Below are 13,142 nucleotides of genomic sequence, written 5' to 3' on the forward strand. Positions count from 1 at the left end.
ATATTTGATTTACTTGTTTGTTCAGCATAGACAAGCTGAGTTCCCAGTTGAGTTCTGCATGTCCTCAGATTGAGGGGGGAAATAGCCATTTTCTGTTATTTCTGGTGCTGATGCTGTCTAACAGCAACTTTATGCAGGTGAAAACACCTGAAGCTTTTTTCTGCCACTATTTCTGTGATATGAAATGAATGAGCCTCCCTGCTATAAAGGAAGCAGAGAAACCCTTTTTAGGCTGGGGAAATAAATGTAAGGGCACAGTAGCTGGGTTGAACTATGGGGACTTGATTAATTCCAAGCATAAACAGAACCTGCAGAGGGAAACAATCTTTCTGTTCCACATGGTGTTCCATGCAGATCCTTCTTCCCATCTCTTTCTAGGGGACTGCAAAAACACTCCTTAGGTCAACCAAGAATGCAACCCTGAGAAGCAATGTTGTTTCAGGTGTAGATATGTCCACCAATGTCAAGAGTATTAACTTGATATTGCAACTGATGGTGTTACCAGACAATCACCATCATTCTATTCTTCCTTTTGAAAATTTGTATTTTCAGTCCCAACCCTCTTCTATTTAAAATTTGAAATATGGCAGTGACAAACACTGTCTGAAGGCTTTCAGCTGGAAAACAATATTCATTGAGCCATTCATTCTTCATCTGCATGTCCCCATAATGAGGGGGAAATAGACATTTTCTGTTACTTTAGAATTGGTCAATATTTATATTTTTTTCCTTGAGAAGTTTTTAACATAATGAATGAAGAGACATAATAATTCAAATATGATGAAGGAGCTGCTGCATGTTAGAGTGGCTTTGAAATAAGATTTTGGATAGAAATTATAATCTTCATGTGAAAAGTAGCAATTTTTAAATTCCACCATACCCTATTGATAATTCAGAAGGCATCGCAGCAGAGATTCCTGGAGGAGATGAGTCATTGGCCTCCATTTTTCCATGTTTGCTCTTATCTCTTTACTTAGTTCTCCCCATTCATACTAAAAAGGAAGATTAGCAGACAAGTAGAAAGATAAGAAGAGAAAGTTAAAAAGGAGTCTGGCAGGTCCTTCTTATCTGCTTTTTCAGAAGAATATTTTTCTGTGAAAAATTCAAACTTATACTAAGAAAGAACCTGTTTTACTGGGACTAGTTTTGTGTGTGGTTAAGCTCTTGTGTCTTTTTCAGAACTGCAAAAAATAAAAACAAAAAAACCATTATGTTTTTTCTTACATAGCTCAGTTATAGTTCAGTTCACCCAGCACTAAAGGATAAACCTCAGTTCCCCTTTTTCTACCAAATGGTTCCAAATGAAGTCTCTCAGGATGAAGGAATAGTGCACTTGATAAAATATTTTGGATGGACATGGGTTGGACTCATTGTATCCGATGATGACAATGGGGCTGAGTTTGCACTACGCTTGAAATCAGTGTTCAGTAGGAATTACATCTGCATCGCTTTTGCAGAAAAGGTACCACATGTCGCCTTCAGTGGAAGGGATGACTATGGATATAACTTTCATTATAAAGAAGAAGATTTGTTTGCCCTTAGCGTGACCACAGCCAATGTGATCATTGCATATGGAGACACTTATGCCATGAAGGTTTTTCAGTTAACATTATATCTACACCAACCATTCAAGAAGACACCCTTAGAGAAAGTTTGGATCATTCCAGCTCAGTGGGACTTGACCTCAGCCTTTTTGCTAAAAGAGTGGGATTTCAAAATCTTCCATGGTTCCTTGTCCATGGCAATCCACAGAAAGGAGGTTCCAGGATTCTGGAACTTTCTCCAGAACTTCAATCCTTACCAGCACCAAAATGACCTTTTTATCCAACAATTCTGGTATGCTATGTTTCAGTGTTCAATTTCAAATTCATTTGCGGCTGAAGTAAATATCAATCTCTGTTCTGGGGAGGAAATGCTGGAGCATCTTCCAAATACTATATTTGAAATGAGTACGTCTGGTGAAAGCTATGCTATCTATAATGCCATCTATGCTATGGCACATTCTTTACATGTCGTGTACTCTTCTAGATGGGTGTTGATGGGAGAAGCACTCAGATTGGACCTTTGGAGAATGGAACAATGGGAGGTAATGTTAGATGAGATAACCTCAGGTTATTTGCAAAGGTGTGCTGGATCTTGTCTTTGCATTTTACAGATGGGCTAAAAAATTACACACTCAATTGTGTACTCATGTTATGTTGTGTAGGCTGCCCTGTACACCTTATGAAGCCTTCCATGTATTTTATCGATGCTCTTTTTTTGTTAAAAATAACCAAATAGAGATCATACAGTTCTGCATATGGTATTATTTATTATTAACTTAGAACCTTGTGGTATGTGTGGGAAATTTTGTTAATGTGATACTTCTTCTTAGTTCTGCCTGTAAAGTGCAGACTGTGCCTGGACAGCACAAAGGAAAGCTAAGTGCTGATAAGCTACAAAGTTCATGTCTCACAATTTATTTAAAAATTCAGTATACATAATTATTACACAACTGAGACAGTTGTGGAACTCAGTAGGGCATACTTTCATTGGTCATCTCCTTTTGTTATTCTGTTCCTTCTCCCTCTTCCCTCCTTGTGTTTTGCAAACACATTTTATTTCCTTGAAGCAAGAGTCAATGGTGTGGAGCACTAGTAAGGAAGAATACTAGGTTTCACCTGGAAAATGCTAGTAAAATAGATATATTCAACACCTAAGGGAAAATGTTGCACTCATTCTAGGGTGTGTGTGTTTTTTAATTAATTGATTTATGAATACACAATTAAAAAGCAGCACTGAAAAATTGTGTCATCTTTGCAATTTAGGGAAGATTACAACTCAATAATAGTTAGACCATTCCCCCCTGCCATCAAACATGCATTTCGACATGATAACTTAATTATTGTAAGCACTGAAATTTATGCATCGCCTTGCCAGGAACATGCTTGCAAACATTTTCTCTATTTGGTAAATTCTGAAGTTCTGCATTTTCATCTAGCTTCACACTTTTTTGAGAAAAATCCGTTTTAACAACAGTGCTGGAGATGAAATATATTTCAATGTAAACTTGGAATCACCCCTTGGATATGATATTCTTAACATGGTTACTTTCCCCAACAATTCTTTCACCAAAGTAAAAGTTGGAACAGTAGTTTCTCATGCTTCCTCAGATCAAAAAGTTTACATGAAGGAACGTGACATTATATGGCCCAACAAATTCAACCTGGTAGGTACTCCAGTGTGTAATACCTTCAGATTTGCATTTTCTTTTCCAATCATCTATGTTTGAAACTTGTCATTTTGTTTTAAAGATTGCTGCACATTTTGTGTACATGTTCCTTTGAGGGGGAAATTGTTTTATGATCTACCCCAGGATCTGGAAGGTTTTCTATGAGTTCTTGGAGATTTTCCTATCATATATTTTGGCAATTTGGTTAAACCTTTGGTCAACTTCTGAAATTAGGAAAGCTGGTGCAATCATATTTAGCATCCTAAGTGGTTCCCTGATAATTTGAGGTCTGTGTAATCATGTAACAGGAAGTGTTAGAGCACTTTTGTTGGAAAACCTGTGAAGTGTACAGCTAAACAGAGGCTGCAATCCACTTCAGGGTACAATGTCTGTTGATGGTGGAAAAAATATATAGAAGCCTTGCCCACAGCCATTGCTTCACCATTTAATATACAGTATTGGGTTGTCTAGAATAGCTAAAAATGTCCCCTGGTTTTCTGATAAAGCAGTAGAGGCTAGCCAACGTGATGAATAGAAGAAGTATTTAATAGCTACCGTATTTTTCGCTCTATAGGACGCACCAGATGATAAGACGCACCTAGTTTGGCGGGGAGGAAACAAGAAGAAAAAAAATTCTGAACCCCAGAAGCTGGAACAGCAAGAGGGATCTGGCTTGTGGGATAGCCTCTTGCTGTTCTGGCTTTGGGGACAGCCTATGAAGCCTTCGCAGGGCAGCGGGGTGAAGGCTGCCCAGCAGAGGCTTTGCGCAGCCATCCCCAAGCTAGAACAGGGAGACGGAGCGCTGTGCAGCACTCCGTCTCACTGTTCTGGCTTCGGGGACAGCCTTTGAAGCCTCCGCAGGGCAGTGGGGTGCCTTCACCTCACTGCCCTGCGGAGGCTTTGCGCAGCCATCCCCAAGCTAGAACAGCAAGATGGAGCGCTGCACAGAGCTCCGTCTCCCTGTTCTGGCTTTGGGCTTAGCTGCGCAGCCTGCATTCGCTCCATAAGATGCACACACATTTCCCCTTACTTTTTAGAAGGGAAAGAGTGCGTCCTATAGAGCGAAAAATACGGTATATTAATTAGGGAAGGTGTGATTACATTCCATCTGAAAAATGTGATAGCACTGACTTCAGAATGTATGTGGCAACTTTCAGATGAGTGTCAGCTTACCTTTAAAGATGTGGCATGTGAGTTACCCACCCCTTTTTAACAAGAAGAAAAGCTAAAGTGTTGACTAACTCTCCCTCTGTTGCCATTTGGAATTTGAGATATTTGAACACAGTGTTTATCATTACCAGTCCTATTTAGTTACCTATTTGGACATTTGGACTGCCTACATGAATCAATACTTTTGAATTTGGATTGATGGAGTATTCCGCCCATTGTTAATGTCAGTGACAATGTTATTATCATTTTTAAATTTTTCTTATATAGAAAGAAAGAAATTATGGAGAGAATACAAAATGTTAATTCTGTTATAACAGGCACTGGAAACCTCAGATCGGAGGGCTGAATGTGATTCCTGGGGCCTTATTGCACTTGTTGTCCACCCTCCTATAAAAATATTGACATGCTTAAATACATTACAACATTCATTCACACCTAGCATTTTCTGCTATGCTGGAATTGGTATATTTTGCACAAGTCTGTGTTCTATTTTATCATTCACTGATGCAGAAATATACTGTATGTATTTACACATTTCTTTACATAACACACAATAGACATGTATGTCTCAGCCATCAACTGGTATTTATAGATCAATGACTTTCCCTGCATGTTCCCCTCCGAAGTTAATGAATTTCTAGAGGGATAGCCCTTTTACTCTCTTGCAGCAACAAAGAGTCTTGAGATACATTAAAGGCAAAGTGAATGATGTGAATAGGAAATTTTATTTCTATACAGTGGTACCTCGGGTTACATACGCTTCAGGTTACATACACTTCAGGTTACAGACTCCGCTAACCCAGAAATATTACCTTGGGTTAAGAACTTTGCTTCAGGATGAGAACCGAAATCGTGCAGCGGCAGCGCAGCAGCAGCAGGAGGCCCCATGAGCTAAAGTGGTGCTTCAGGTTAAGAACAGTTTCAGGTTAAGAACGGACCTCCAGAATGAATTAAGTTCTTAACCCGAGGTACCACTGTATATGGTTTTATGGGGTGGGTGGATGAACAAAGTTTAAACCATTGAATCAAAATCCAGTTATATTTATTTAAACTGCATTCCCTTGTATTTTTTGTTAGACAGTACCCCATTCTTTATGCAGTGAAAGATGCCATCTTGGATATCACAAAAAAGTCCGTGAAGGAGAACAATCTTGCTGCTATGATTGTTTCAAATGTGCAGACGGGACAATTTCAAACCAAGTGGGTATGTGATTCAAAAATCTCTGCATTCTAATTTCTGAAAGAAACTGCATGTAGTATTCTTTTCAAATATTCATGCCTTTCTCCATTATTTCATCTTCTCATTTAATACTCAAGGTGCTATCTGTAACCCACAGGAAAACCAAATAGTGCCCCAGAGTTTGATCTGAAAGCATATCAGGCCAACATATTGCTGAAGCTCAGCAAAACTGGGTTTGGTTTGCAACTAGATTGGTGACCAGCTACAATTAGGGTTTCATGATGGGATGAATGTGAGTTATGAATTCCAGAAAACAAAAGCATGGATTTTATTTTACTGGTACAAGGTTAGTTAAAATAAACATTTAATTGAGTGGCAGGAACAAGATTTGGAATTTAAGGGACTACAAATTATTTTGTGCATTTTCATCCTATAGGAAATTGGGGGGGGGGGTGATTACCCTGCACTTCAAAACAGTTTAGTGTCAGATTGACAGTAAAGTATACAAGCAAGGGTAGGGTTGCCATATGTCCGGGATTTCCTGAACATGTCCTTTTTCTGGGCACCAGCACACCCATGTAGGTGTATTTTATCATTTTACCCAAAATGTCCGGGCTTGGAATCTGTTTAGTTATTTCTTTACCTATTTATCTCTTTACCTATTTATCTATTAAAATAAATGCACCAGCCGACAGCGCCACAGCTGCCAAGCGCTGCCAAGGAAGGAGGATGGGGTGCAGGTGTGAAACTTGGAGAGGGGGGGCAGGGGCACGAGGTAGGCGCACGGGAGTGAGCAGGGCTCTGGGGGGCGGCGGCAGTATAATGCATGCATGCTTGGAGTGCACTCAGCCCTCCAGGTCACCTTGTGCCGCCAGTCACCCCCTGTCCATCCATTCACCCAACCTCACACCACAGCCAACCTACAAATGTGTCTGGGTTTTTGCTTTTTTTAATATGGCAACCCTGTTCAGGGGTGATACTTTTACAACAGCTCTGTGCTGGTTTTGACCCATTAATCCAGGGATGGCTCTCTATATGTTGTTGGACTGCAACTTCCATCAGCAGTAACTATATGGTAAATGGTCAGGAATGGTTGAAGCTGTAGTTCAATTAAGAAAACCTGGAAGGCAACAAGCTCCCACTACCTGCATTAATTCCACCATCCATGAAAAGTGTTTTACTCATCTGAAAGTACTCTGTTTTGGTTTGGGTTGCTTTCAGACCAAGGAGGCACCAAAAAATAGAAAGCATGCAATCACATGGAGCAGGTTGGCCATATTACATAAGACATTTAAAAGAGGTATGTACCTGTTATTCAGACGGTATATTTATTTCTTACAGATGCAGATAAGTGTGAAAAATGTCCAGAAGATGAACATCCAAACAACAATAAAAACAGATGTATCTCTAAAGTCATAACTTGTCTAGTCTATGATGACATTTTAGGAATCAATTTGGCTTCTGTGGCAATCTCTTTTGCGCTGTTCACAGCCCTGGTGCTTGGAACCTTCATCAAACACCAGAATACCCCGATTGTCAAAGCCAACAATCGGGACCTTACCTACCTTCTGCTAATCTCCCTTTTGCTCTGCTTCCTTTGCTCCTTGCTGTTCATTGGGCAACCCAGCAAGATGACCTGCCTTCTTCGACAAGCTACCTTTGGAAACATATTCTCTCTTGCCCTTTCCTGTGTCCTGGCTAAGACCATCATTGTGGTTGTGGCATTTATGGCCACAAGGCCTGGAAGCAAGATGAGGAAATGGGTGGGCAAAAGACTATCCAACTATTTCATTATTTTTGGCTCTCTTGTTCAATTTGGCATCTGTTCTGTCTGGCTATTCACTTCTCCTCCATTCCCAGACCTTGATATGATCACACAGCCTGAGGAGATTGTGTTGCAATGTAATGAAGGCTCAGATGCCATGTTTTACACAGTCCTGGGCTACATGGGCTTTCAGGCCAGTGTCAGCTTCACAGTGGCCTTCCTAACCAGGAAACTGCCTGACAGTTTCAATGAAGCCAAGTTTATCACCTTCAGCATGTTGGTCTTCTGCAGTGTCTGGATATCTTTCATTCCAGCCTATCTGAGTACCAAAGGCAAATACATGGTGGCTGTGGAGATCTTCTCCATCCTGGCCTCAGGTGCTGGGTTGCTGGGATGCATATTTGTCCCTAAAATGTACATCATTATTTTGAAGCCAGAAATGAACACTAGGGACCAATTCTTTAAGAAAAAAGAATTTCACTAAACCACAGAGAAGATTATTTTGAAGAAATATCAGCAAGTCAGCAAGACATAGCCAAGAAGTCGACTATATGTTGTATGTGCTAAATTGCATAATGTCCAGGACACCCTATGTTCCTATCTGAGAATAATAAACTGTGAAAGCACCAACATGTATTTCATTTCATTTTCAGTGCCATACTTCCTGACTATCTGCTTAATTGGCTAAATTGGCTAAATATTTATCTCATTAAATGGAATCTACGACTGGATCCAATAGGGAATATTTGGTACTGTGGAGGGAGACATTCAATGTTCAAATACTATCTCCACTCACATGTACGATATTTTTTATTAGCCTAAAACCACATTGCAGAGATGGAGAAGATACAGAAGGTGACAATTAAATAGTTGCATCTGCCTTGGTCATATACCTCATGAGAAATGCACCTGTGAAGGCAGGCCCCTTTAATTCCAGGAACAGGGACTGCTTTTGCTGAAAACTGAAGTAGATGGGGTGGTATTCAGAGTGGATCCCTTAAGTTAATAGACAAGAATAACATGTTCATTAATTTCCGTGGGTTTACTCTGAGTAAACCACCATTAATTTAATAAATTCATTTCTTATGGACTCTTTTCCTTTCTGAGGAAAATCAAAGATGTCTAACAATATTATAGTATTAGAGCAGATTAATAACCAACATAAACAAACATTTCAATACAGGACTGCAGGGTGAGGCTGCAATCCTAACCCCATTTAGGATTTTTGTAGTGAAAAAAGGAGGAAGGAGTAAAAGAGGTTGAAGGTGATAATGAGGGTTCCAAAAGAAGAAGAAGAAGAAGAAGAAGGGAGTAAGATACATGGGAACAGGGTTGTAGATGAAATCAGGGGTACAAAAAGGGCAGCAGAATTTGAGGGGATGTCAGCTTCATAATGGGGTGCAAGGGGGAAAGTATGCTTAGTAGTTGCAATGTGTGGGAGGAGGAAAGTGCAAGGTGGTTTCCATGGAGCTGCACGTGGCAGGTTGTAGAAAATGAGAGGGGCAAGGTGAAGCTGAAAATACAAGTGCAAAACTGAGTTACAGAATAGAAGGGAGAAGCTGGGGCAATATTTTTACTTGGGCAGAGATTTCAGCAAGTAGAATGTTTTGGTGGGGGGTGTTGGCAAGTGAACTAAAGCAGGCAGAGTCCCCTTAGATAACGAGTAATGGCCAAACAGAATCCTCAAAGCAGATTTAATTGGAATAATCTATTAATTGTAGCTCTCTCTTTTAAATAACGAACACTAGAGACCAATTCTTTAAGAAAAAAGAATTTCATTAGGCTTGCCATATCTTGAAGAGCGAAAAAGGAGAACAGCCTGAGCCACTGCTATCCTGAGCCAGGGAAAGAGGTGTGCGGATGCACAGGGCTGTTGCTCCACCTGTGCACCTCTTTCCCCAGCTCAGGCTGGCAGTGGTTGCAGCATGCAGAACAGCTCCAAGCCCAAGCTTCAAGTCCAAGCCGAAGCTGCCCAAGCCTCCCGAGCCCCAACCCCCCTGACATTTCCTTTAAAATGTAAAAATCCACCTGGAAGGGCATGTTGGACATGTCCACGTTTTCCTGGACACATTGCAACCCTAATTTTATTGAACCATCAAGAGAATTATTTTGCAGTGATTCCAGTTGCTTCCAGCAATGAGCAGCAAGTCAGCAAGTCCAGAAGTGGACTATATAATGCTTTTGCTGAGCCTTATAACCTCCTATGTGCTTATCTGAGAATAATTAGCTGTTCAGAATAAAAACTTTGTGAGCAGCAAAATGCTTTTCATTTCATTTTCAGTGCCATACTTCCTGACTATCTGCTTAATTGACAATTTATGTCTCATTAAATGGAATGTATGATTGGAACCAATGGGCCTTTGATGTGAAAGGTACTGAGGAGGGGAGATATTCAATGTTAAAATACGATCTCCAGCCACATCTATGATATTGTTGGATCTCATTTTATATCAGCCTAAAACCACACTGTAGAGATGGAGAAGATACAGGAGATGACAATTAAATGGTTACATCTTCCTTGGTCATCTACCTTATGAGAAAAGTGCTTGTGAAGGCAGGCCCCTTTAATTTCAGGAATAGGGACTGCTTTTGCAGAAAACTGAAGCAGATAGGGTGGTATTCAATACTAGTTCTAATCAGAGTGGACCCCTTAAGTTAATAGACAAGACTAACATATTCATTCATTTCCATGGGTTTACTCTGAGTACACTACCATTAATTTAATTAATTCATTTCTTATGTTTAACACTATTATCCTATTAGAGCAGATTTATAGCCAATGTCGACAAACATTGCAATACAGGATTGCACGTTGAAACTTCAATTGCAACCCCACTTACCTAAGAGTGAGCCACACTAAATCCAATTGTACTTACTTCTTAGAAGACATTATAATTATTACTATTACTATTACTGTTATTATTAATACCCCACCCATCTGCTTGGGTTTCCCCATCCACTCTGGGTGACTTACAACATATATAAAACATAGTAAAATATCAAACCTAAAAAAATCGCAATACAGGGATGCCTTCAGATGTCTTCTAAAAGTTATGTAGTTCTTTATCTCCTTGACATCTGAAGGGATGCTCCATAGGGAGGACACCAGTACTGAGTAGGCCACTGTTAGGAGTCTGCTGAAAATCTCTTTAAATTCATTTTTAGAAACCCCAAAAAACAAGGGTGACAGGAGGGGAGGGTATCAACCAGCTGCTAGCACTGGCTGAGCAGAAGAAGGCAGAGGCTACAGAGGAAACATAAGGGAATAGCGCTGTCTTTTCACTGAGAATCAGGCTTCACCTCCGTAGGTGAGAGTAGGATGCCTACCATGTTTCCACCTTCAAAAGCTTGTTGGGACATCTCTGTTATTTCTCTCAATTTCTGAATGCCTGTTTGGCTCCTGAACTCTTGTCTCTACTCCTTTATCTGCTGCTGAACCTATACAGTGGTACCTTGGTTCTCAAACTTATTCTGTTCCAGAAGTCTATAAACTCCCAAAACTGTTCGAAAACCAAGGTGTGGCTTCCGATTGGCTGCAGGAGCTTCCGGCACTCAATAAGAAACTGCGTTGGATGTTCGGCTTCCAAAAAACATTGACAAATTGGAACACTTGCTTCCGGGTTTGCGGCGTTCAGGAGCCAATTTGTTCGGGAGCCAAGCCATTCAGGAACCAAGGTACCTCTGTACTGTTGAGCCTATACAGCTACTTGCCTGAATAAAGATCTATTTTACTCATAAGTAAAGTATTCTGTTGTTATATTTTGAGACAAAGGGTATGGAGAGACAATGAAAGGGGAAAAGTGGTGTTTGAAAGCAACAGGAGACATCTGAATAGATTGGGAAGAAAACATTGGGTTAATCTTTGGGTTGTTTGGTTTTTTGAAATGATAACCTATATTTGCTTGCCTAGATACTATTTTCTCATCATTAAAACACATGAATACATTTAATTCTCACTAGGCTAAATTGTTCAAAACCCAAGAGACATGCATTCTTGGAGATACTAATCCTACTAATAAGAATTGATATAGCAGCCAGTGCTCAGTGCTTTGGAATAAAAGGACACTGCTTATGATGATATCTCCTATAGTTTATTTCATTGTATGTTGTGAACAACTATTATAACATATCTGGATTCATTTACAATAGTCCTTGTTTATGAATTTGTTTTTTTACAATAGACACAAAGGTCAAAAACAGACCCAGAACTCCAAGTGACAATTTTAAGCCTGTATAGTAAGTCTGTTGCATTTTTGGTTTCAGTGTGTTAATTTGGTGTGCAGTGACTCAGATCTGGGATTTAATTTCATTTTTATCATTATTGCTATTGTTCCCCCCTCATCAATATGTTTGTCCTTCATAGTCCAGTGAGATGGACTTATTTATTTATTTATAAATAATATTTATTTATTTATAAATAATAAAATTAATCTAAATGTATCAGTAAATGCTATTCAGTTCAATGCACATGCAAATTGCCTAAGGCTAAGAAACTCAGGATGCAGTCCAGCCAAAATAAGTGTATGGTTAACTTCCTCCTATTGAAATCTATGAGCCAAGGAGAAGAATTATATTGTAATAGATCCTGGAATGAGTGGGGTTAGAATCCAGCACTTGTCTGGCTGAGATGAGGGGTTCCTAGCATAGCAAGGCTATGACAGCATAACTCCCCATTCCTGGCTTAGCTGGAGATACACTGCTGTATCTACCCCACCCCAGCTCGGCTGGAATCTAGCCAGCTGAGCCAAGCCCAGCAGATCTTAAATCAGCATAAACAGTGAAAAGGGTCATTCCAGGGCATTTCAGGACCAGTGAGGAGGATGTGGCTAAATCCCAGGCCAGCTTGATCACATGACTTGGCAACCTTGCAAAAGTTAAGCCAGCAAATAGGGTGGTGTAACTTAAGCCCATCTCCTGCACTGAGTTTGGATCTGGTGAAACCTTCACCAGTTTAACTTATGCCTGGCTTACTTTATGTCAGTTTCTTGTGCATAGGATTGTTCCTAAAGACAACTTTAGTTTGATTATGTCACCCCAAATATTTTGTTTTAATTGCAACACATCACTTCTCCTAATAATAATATTCTGGTGTCTCAATAAACTTGCTTAGAATTCTATGCAGAATTCTATGCAGGTTTACTTGCAAAGTCCTATTCAGTTCAATGCACATGCCTTGAACATGCACTGGATTGCAGCCTGAGAATATTATTAATACCAAACAAACCTGTCAACAATTCAACAAAAGTATCTTTGGACAGATTCTTCCTCCTTGACTTTCAATTTACTTGCATAGAATTTCAGGTACAGTTTTTGTATCCCAGCCTTCACTTATTGGGGAGGAGATGGAAATGGAAATGCTTCTTGCCAAAGAAGATACAATAATACTGAAGTGCTACTGAAGAGTTTATTAATTTATTTTATTACAATTGTATACCCACTTTTGAAAAGAATTGTATTCCCACTTTCAAAAATAATTTCCGAAACTGTATTAATATTTTGCACTAGGTTAAACTTCATGGTATCTCCATTCTTCCATTAGAGGAATATTGGAAGCTGTCTTATATGGAGTCAAACTGCTGGTCCATGCAGCTTAGTATTATATACACTGCCAGTCAGTGGCTGCTTAAGTTTCAGACAGGATTCTTTTCCAGCACCACCTGGAGAGATCAGGAATTGAACCTGGGGCCTTCTGCATGCAAAGCAGATGCTCTACCATTGTGCAATGACTTCTCATAGAAATGTCACATCCAGAAATGTTGTTTTCAATTGTAAAAAAGAAATCTTTAACTGTTTTATCCACGCAAAAACCCAAACAA

The sequence above is a fragment of the Podarcis cretensis genome, assembly GCF_951804945.1.
Source record: "Podarcis cretensis genome assembly, chromosome: 13".
NCBI classification, from domain to species: Eukaryota; Metazoa; Chordata; class Lepidosauria; order Squamata; family Lacertidae; genus Podarcis; species Podarcis cretensis.